Consider the following 8,079-nt stretch of genomic DNA (forward strand, 5'->3'; position numbering starts at 1 on the left):
ATCTTACTTGACTGGAGGAGGTTAAATAATTACACTTTATTTTCCCCTTGTTTTACTAAAGTTTATTTTCATCTTAAATTAGATAATCCTAGTGCTTGTCTTCATATTGATTTCTTGATGATTGTTTATTCTGACACAAATAAATAATAGGAACTCAGCACTTAGTTGTTCTTAAAAGAACAAAAAGATCTTTTATGGTCACTTAAGACCAGAGACTCTATGTTTCCAGGCTAACTCAGCAAAATAATTATATTTATGAAATTTGATACTAGTATCTATCTCAAGATTAAATAGGGCTTGATTCTTATGATGTGTATTTTAGAAATACACCTGATCACTGTAATATGTACCTGAAAATACTGAGAATGCATCTTCTCCAGAAGCAATTTAATCTGTATATAGAAGCTGAGTGCTTTCTAACAGAGTATAAATAAAAGGAAATAGGTCAAGAAAGTAAAATAAATCAAACAAAATATACCTGCCAAATTTTTACTCGCAGGCCTGCATGTATGTATGCATGTATATTTTCTCCTGAGAAAGTTGAACAGAAATTCAGTGACTAACAGTAACATATATTCAAAGGAAATTAGAATGATTTTTTTTTGCAATGACTTAAACTTCTTTATGAAAGATGCCCATAACAACTCGAACTTGCAAAATAGTGTAACATTCTGCAGAAAGCAGCACTGAGTTTGTTTCTGTCTGTTGATCACCATGATATAGACATTTTGGAAACAAAATGTGGAAATGTTATTTCTCCTGTTTTAAAACATAAATATTTCAGCATATAGATGTAAATGTAGCATCTGATCATGGGACAAAATAAGTCCTCTCAACTTGGCTATATCTATAATTCAAAGCAAAGTAGAAAATTGTATTTACAAATAAGGCTTAAATTCTTTACACCTGTAATTAACTGTTCAGCATTCAAAATTTTAGACCATACCTGCAAAAGGTCTGTAACATTTAATTAATTCTTCAATTATTCTACAAATGTAGATTAGCCACTGTGGTATATTTTAAGATATTTTTAAAGAACCCATTCAAAGTTTACCCTAATTTTAAACACACTCATTAATTGAGAACAAAGATAACCATCATTTAAAGTTCTGGTAAACTGAGAACTCTCCCTCCAAGCTTTTATTACTCATAAAATTCACTTACCTTTCTCTTCTCAGAAAATTCAGTAGGTATGAACTGAGGTTGTGACTCAGAGGTAGAACACTTGCTTAGCATGTGTGAGGCACTGGCTCAATCACATAAATATATAAATACAATAAAACTCAGCACCACATGAATATATAAATACAATAAAAGTATTGTGTTCATCTAAAACTGAATTTTTTAAAAAATTTAGTAGGTAATTATATGATGACTTTTTAAAAATATTTTTCTTTCTATAATTACATGACATTAGGATGCATTTTGACATATTATACATACATAGAATAAGTATAACTTGTTCCAATTTTTATCCCATTTTGTTGGTTGAACATGATGCGGAGTTATACTGATCACGTATACATATGTGAGCATAGAAACTTATGTCTGACTCATTCTAATGTCTTTCCTATTCCTATCTCCCCACTCTTTCCTTCATTCTCCTTTTTCTAATCTGATGAACTTCTAATGTTTCCCTCCCCGATATGTGGATGCCCACCCATATCATATACCGTATTAATCTCCAGAATATACAAAGAACTCAAAAATAAATAAAATAAAAACTCAGTCAATAAATAGGCTAAAAAAGCCACTTCATAGAAAAAGCTATGTGGGTTAGGATCCACATACCAGACAAAACATTCTGCCTTTATAATAAATTTTCTTTATTTGTTAATCTCTTTCTTTATTCATTCATCTAGATTGGTTCCATAGCTTGGGTAATGTGAATTGAGCTGCTATAAACATTTATGTGGCTGTATCACTATAATATGCTGATTTTAACTCCTTTGCATAAACCAAAGAGTTGGATAACTGGGTCAAATCATTGTTTCATTCCAAAGTTTGTACCTCTCTACCATGTTGGTTAGGAACCTACCTCCTCAGTAAAACTCCTAACATGGAAGAAGAAAATCAAGAATCAATAAATGGAATGATATCAAATTAAAAAGCTCCTTTACTGGAAAGGGAACAATCAAGTACATGAACAGAGAGCCTACAAAATGGGAGAAAATCTTTTATCACCAGCACATCAGATAGAGCATTAATCTCCAGGATATAAAAAGAACTCAAAAAAAAAAAAAAAAAAACCACAACCTAACACCAAAAATCAAACCAAATCAAACCCAAACAAACAACAACAACAAAAACAACAACAAAAGCCTCAGTCAATAAATAGGCTAAAACAGGCACTTCACAGAAAAAGAAATACAAACAGTCAACAAATATATGAAAGAATGTTTAACATCTTAACATCTCTAGGAATTAGAGAAATGAAAATCAAAACTACGTGAGATTCCATCTCACTCCAGTCAGAATGGCAATTATTAAGTATACAAATTCAATACATTTTGATGAGGATGCGGGAAAAAGTACACCCCTTCATTGCTGATGGTACTGCAAATTGGTGCAACCACTCTGAAAAAGCAGTATGGAGATGCCTTACAGAATATGGAATGATAATTATATGATGACTTCTGTAATTTACAAATTATTACATATGATAGGCTTATTCTCAAAAAATGGTAGCCTAATTATATAGACAGCATCTCTTTATTCTTCTGTATTCTTTAGTATAACAAAGATGGTGCAACACAACTATCTGCAGAATAATTTATCTTTCACTTCATAAAAATATTTGGGATTTCAACAATGAATCATTTATTTTTGAAATTTGGTTAACTATTGCTTTACAAATCTAAGATAAGTAAATATTACAAGAGATAGTGTAACTGGAGAAAAGAAAGCAATGCTAAATAAAAGTTTTATTATAATATTTGGAAATTAAACAGAGAACTTCTAAGTTTGTATAAAGTCCTAATATTAACATATTTTTTCCAATGATAGTAGAGACAACTTGAGTTCACCTGTATGAAGGGCCACTCTTTTTACTTTGGCATTTTGGAAGTCTAATTTCCTAGGCTTCCTTGAAGATAGATGACTAGCATCTCTAACTTAAGTAAAGTACTGTGAACAAAAAAGTAGTGTATATTTCCATAATGTGGCACTAAAAGTTCTGGGTACTATTGTTTGCTCTCTCCTTCTTAATACCAAAATCTTCGGGATCACATGTTGAGATCTCAAGAACAGAGGATGGAGAAATATTGTATCCCAGACACTAAACAGAAGAAAATCTACTCCCTTTCTCCTGTCATACCATGTTAAATTGGGCATTTATGAACCACAGACTTGCTTTGTACAAAGCCACTGAAAATTTAAAATTTGTCCGTAAAGCAACTAGTAATTACTCATCCACTTGGCTAATTCATAGCAGTAATCTGAATACATTTTGGCTTTAGGCATGGGAAAAATTTCATAATGATTTCAGTCAACAATTAAGACACAAATATAAAAGAATATCAATATTCGTGCTCATGTTTTATTAGAAAATGCTATTTAAGATGATTATTTGAAAGTAAAAAATTAAGTAATATTTTACAAAGTTGATTAGCCTGAATTATTTTAAGTAACTAAATTAAACTGCAAAAAACATGATAGCTTACACTTAGCTCCCACTACTTACAAAATAATGTCTTCATTTGGAAAGGAGAAAGCACAATGAAGTAATTTCTGATGCTTCATTTTTAATTGTTTTTCCAAAATGCTTTTAAATACTGACTCTTATAATCAGTATAAGCTTCAAGAAAAATATAAACCTTTCAGTAGTTCTCACAACAAAATAAATAACCTAAAAGATATAAAGATTTAGCAAAATGATAATAACCCTCTTTATTAAAAAATATGTGTCATATATATATATATATATATATATATATATATATTTGATAAATTTATTATGTATTATACATTTATGAAAAAATGTGTTGGAGAAGAATCCATGTTTTCTCTCATTTAGCTTTTGCCAAGTCATAAGACTTCAACAGTCTTTTTACTAAATTAATAACACACTGAAAGCATTGATTATGTTCCTCTTTTTTTCTGCAGACAGTTGGAAACTTCTTTCTTGATCCCTTTTAGGAACAATGCTTTATTTTCTCTCCAGAAGCTAGCTTAAACATCAGCTCCTGTTTGTAGCAGCTAGATATAACCACCCTTGCAAGAGACTCCTACTCATTTATAATTAATTTGGCAAACTCTCCTTGAGCACCACCAGTGCACTTTGTAAGGGTCTGAGGACACAGCAGTAAATTAAATCACTGGTTATCCTTCCACTCAAGGAGCAGCATTGAGGGAGATAAATGATACATAAAAGACATAATAAATATTTAGATTGATAAGTATTTTGAAGATAGAGAAAACTGTGTGAAATATAGAGCTTCTAGTGTGGAAGGAATGGCGTCTGTAGAAAGAGGACAAGGGAAGTTAAACCCATAGGTGAATTTGATCAGGGACTTAAATGAAGTAAGGACACTAGCCATGTGTACATTTGGGAAAACGAAGTCCAGAGAAAGACAACTTCAAGATCTAAGGCAAGAATGTGCATGGTGTGTTCAAGAACACAAAAGAGGTTTGGTTTTATTTCTTATGTTGTCTCCTATTCATACTTAAGGTTTCTGGAATGTAGCAGATTATTATTATTTACTCAGAGCAAACAATTCCCGTACAGTTTCCTTGCAGGCCAGGTCTTTCCCATGGAAGAAAGCAACAGAGACTAATTACCCTTATATGCCTGGATTGTGAGTGAGAAACCCCACCACTTCCTTTGAAAAAGAAAGAAAAGAAATCTGGTAGTGATAGCATAGGAGAAAGAAATCATGCACCATCCTCTGACTTTGTTTGCTGGAAACTAACCATCAAAGTCCATGAGGGATTAGATAATGGGAGCTCTACCCTTGTGAATGAGTTTGGTGTCTTTATATAAGAAGCTTCAGAGAGCTGCCTCTCTCTGTCCTGTGAACATATGACAAGAAGGCACTCAAAAGACACCAACCAACTGGTACCTTGATCTGGATTTCCTAGCCTACAGAACTGTGACAAATAAATATCTACCCTTTATACAATAGTCTAAGATATTTTGTTATAGCAGCAGGAACACCCTAACACAGACTTTAGGTAGTTTATCTGCGAAATCTCTAAGTGTCGGTTTTTATGATTAAATCTTGAGTCTAATTCTCACTCTCTGCCCTTCAGAGATAGCTAGAGAAGATCAGAATTTCCTTAAGTGCTGTCAAGTAAGTTCTCTGGCTTTAACATTTTACTTTGCATTAGTGGTTAATAAATATGAGTTATCTTTCTTAAATATGGCTCATGGTAACAGTTGCCAAGTTTCTAGCCCCTCCCAGACTGGTACTCAAAGTTGATTACTGACTTGTGAAAGAATATAAAGTGTAAAGCTGTTTTGCCCTAGTTTGCTGTAACTCAGCTAATCTATCTGCAACATTTTGTACTGGACTTTGGGGAAGCTTCAGTTGCAACTGTGTTGTAGATCAATTTTCCCTATACTTAATCCTATTTTTACACACACACACACACACACACACACACACACACACACACAGTATCTCCAAAGAGCAGTCCACAATACACTTTTTACCTGGTATTCTCTATCTCAGAACTTATACCATGAGAGTTCAAACTAAAATAAGTAGTATATTCAATTAAAATTTAGGGTGAATAATTCTGAACAACCTAAGGACAAAAAGTAATATGACATTAGTTCTCAGTTTCCAGTACCAAAAGAAAAAAACAAAAAAAAAACAAAACACCTCTAGCATTATGTTTCATTAGTATAACATACTGTCATACTAGCTTGACTTGCACTTGACGCTCTTTAGCTACTTTAAACCTCCTTTATTTTTGTGTTTACTCAAGCCATCCTACATTTTCCTTTTGCTGCATTAGCACTTCAAGTCTCATTGTAAAATCATCATAAAGCAAGGATATCAAGGATAGTAACATCATTGTAGCAGGGTGTATTTTGGAGCTAATTCACATTGGTGATTTAGATACTGAAGGCCGAGTAGGACAACTGTGGCCATATTTGGAATATGTGCTCTTGTAAAGATGATATGGGCAAGGGCAGGGATCTTGGAGGTAAACTCCAAATGTTCCCACCTTTGCCATTCCTGTTAATAATTTCACATATTAATTATTTTAAAGCTTTTGGTGATGAGACAGAAGTTAATTAGGAAGGGATTAGAAATATATAGTAAAGCACTTAACCTCTAAGCTCTCTGCCTTCTCATGTGTAAAATGAGAAGGTTGAACTACTTGATCTCTGACAGTTTTCAAGGAAATCTGCAGCTAAATCAAGATATAAAAATTTTGATTGAAATAATAGTACACAACAACTAATGTTGAAAAACAGATATGGGGAGTTGGAGCAAATCCTTTGTCTTTATAGATTCCTTTTAATCCTCAGTGTTTACTTTAGACTAATCTTAACAATATTCTCAGAGAGGACTAGGCTAGAAAATAAACCAACCACTATTCCATTTGTATATTTTTTACTTAATTAAAGAACACAGCATTCTATAAATATTTCATGTACATCTAATACGTGTATCCCTCCTATGTTGATCTTATATTTAATTCATTTATTTCTGACATCTCAAACCATAAAACATATATTCAAGAAAAAAAATAAAAATAACATTATGGTGCTATCAAAAGCTGGCAGTAGGTAACCAAGTAGCAGTGTCTGTCTCTATTAGAAAAACAAGGCAAAATTTCTACATTTAACCTACCCCTGAAGCTATATATTAAAAACTCTTGTCCTCAACTGATAAGAATAAGGAGAATATGAGAGAAAAACAATGAATATATTTCAAGTTGGCTTTTGTGTTCAAGTAGAGTTCACCTGAAGTTATCAAAAGCATCCTAAATATCTGATTAAAAATTAGGCAAGATTCATCTCTAGATCACACTTGTTAGTCTCCTGTGATGAGAAAGGAATATTATAAGAATGTTCTGAGATTTCAGGACTGTCATATTTTTGCATCATATAATAACTAAATTCAGACATATAGATCCTCTTGGTAGTATTGTTGCTAACAAGTTGTTTGTAGAAATTTTGCTCTACTAAAATCAGATCCATATGTCTACTTAATAGAGATCCATATGTCTCATCATAGCCTGCATTATTATGATTTCAATTCTAACAACACATTTTTGTCAATCCCACTATATCAAGTGGTGTCTATTATATACTTCTATGCATTCCTCCATCATAAGGATGGATTTCTCATATTAATCTTTATTATAATGTAAAATGGGGGAATCCAACATTGCAGCAGGCGCTGAGAGATCAATTCTGTGACCTCTTCAGCTGCTCGAGCAAAGGGAGTCTTAAATCAACTGAATGCTGTTTGCTCGGGATCACTTGGAAATGCTGGGCTGAAGTGGACCTAAGGCAAACAGTTTGCATCCCTCAGAGCCCACACCAAGCACGGAGCAGGTTAATTCAGGCTCCCCGTATGCAGTTTCTGGCTGATTGTCTGCGTCTTGCCACCAAACCACTGTGACTCAGCACTACAGATGCTCCTGCGGAATAGAAAAACAACTCTTCGGTTCCTTCATGAATCTTTTGAGGTGATACCAACCTAGCCTTCTTAGGCAGTGGGCCCAGAATTGAGACAAGACCAGGGAGAGCCAGACCAGAACCACCCTTTGCATGGGACACCATGCAAAGGGAATGAACAGCCACCCTTTGCATTGGACACCATCATGGCAGAGAACTGATGTCACCGGAATTCAGGAGAGGTAATAGCTTCATTGAAACCTGCATCAGCAGGTGTGTGACCCCGGGGCCCCTCCTCTCCCAAAAGTGGGAAAATCTCAAGGGCCCCCCCCCAGCTCTCCCATGAGCATGATTGTCAGACCAAGGGAGTCAGGAGTGGCGCCTGACCCCCGGTACCGCTCCCACCAGCGCTGACAACCGAGATCTCTTGTGCTAGCTCCCAGGGGCATGGCTACCAGAGGGCAGGCAGAATAAACTGACGGTTCCCAACCCCACACTCC

Source organism: Callospermophilus lateralis, chromosome 4, assembly GCF_048772815.1.
Source record: "Callospermophilus lateralis isolate mCalLat2 chromosome 4, mCalLat2.hap1, whole genome shotgun sequence".
NCBI classification, from domain to species: domain Eukaryota; kingdom Metazoa; phylum Chordata; class Mammalia; order Rodentia; family Sciuridae; genus Callospermophilus; species Callospermophilus lateralis.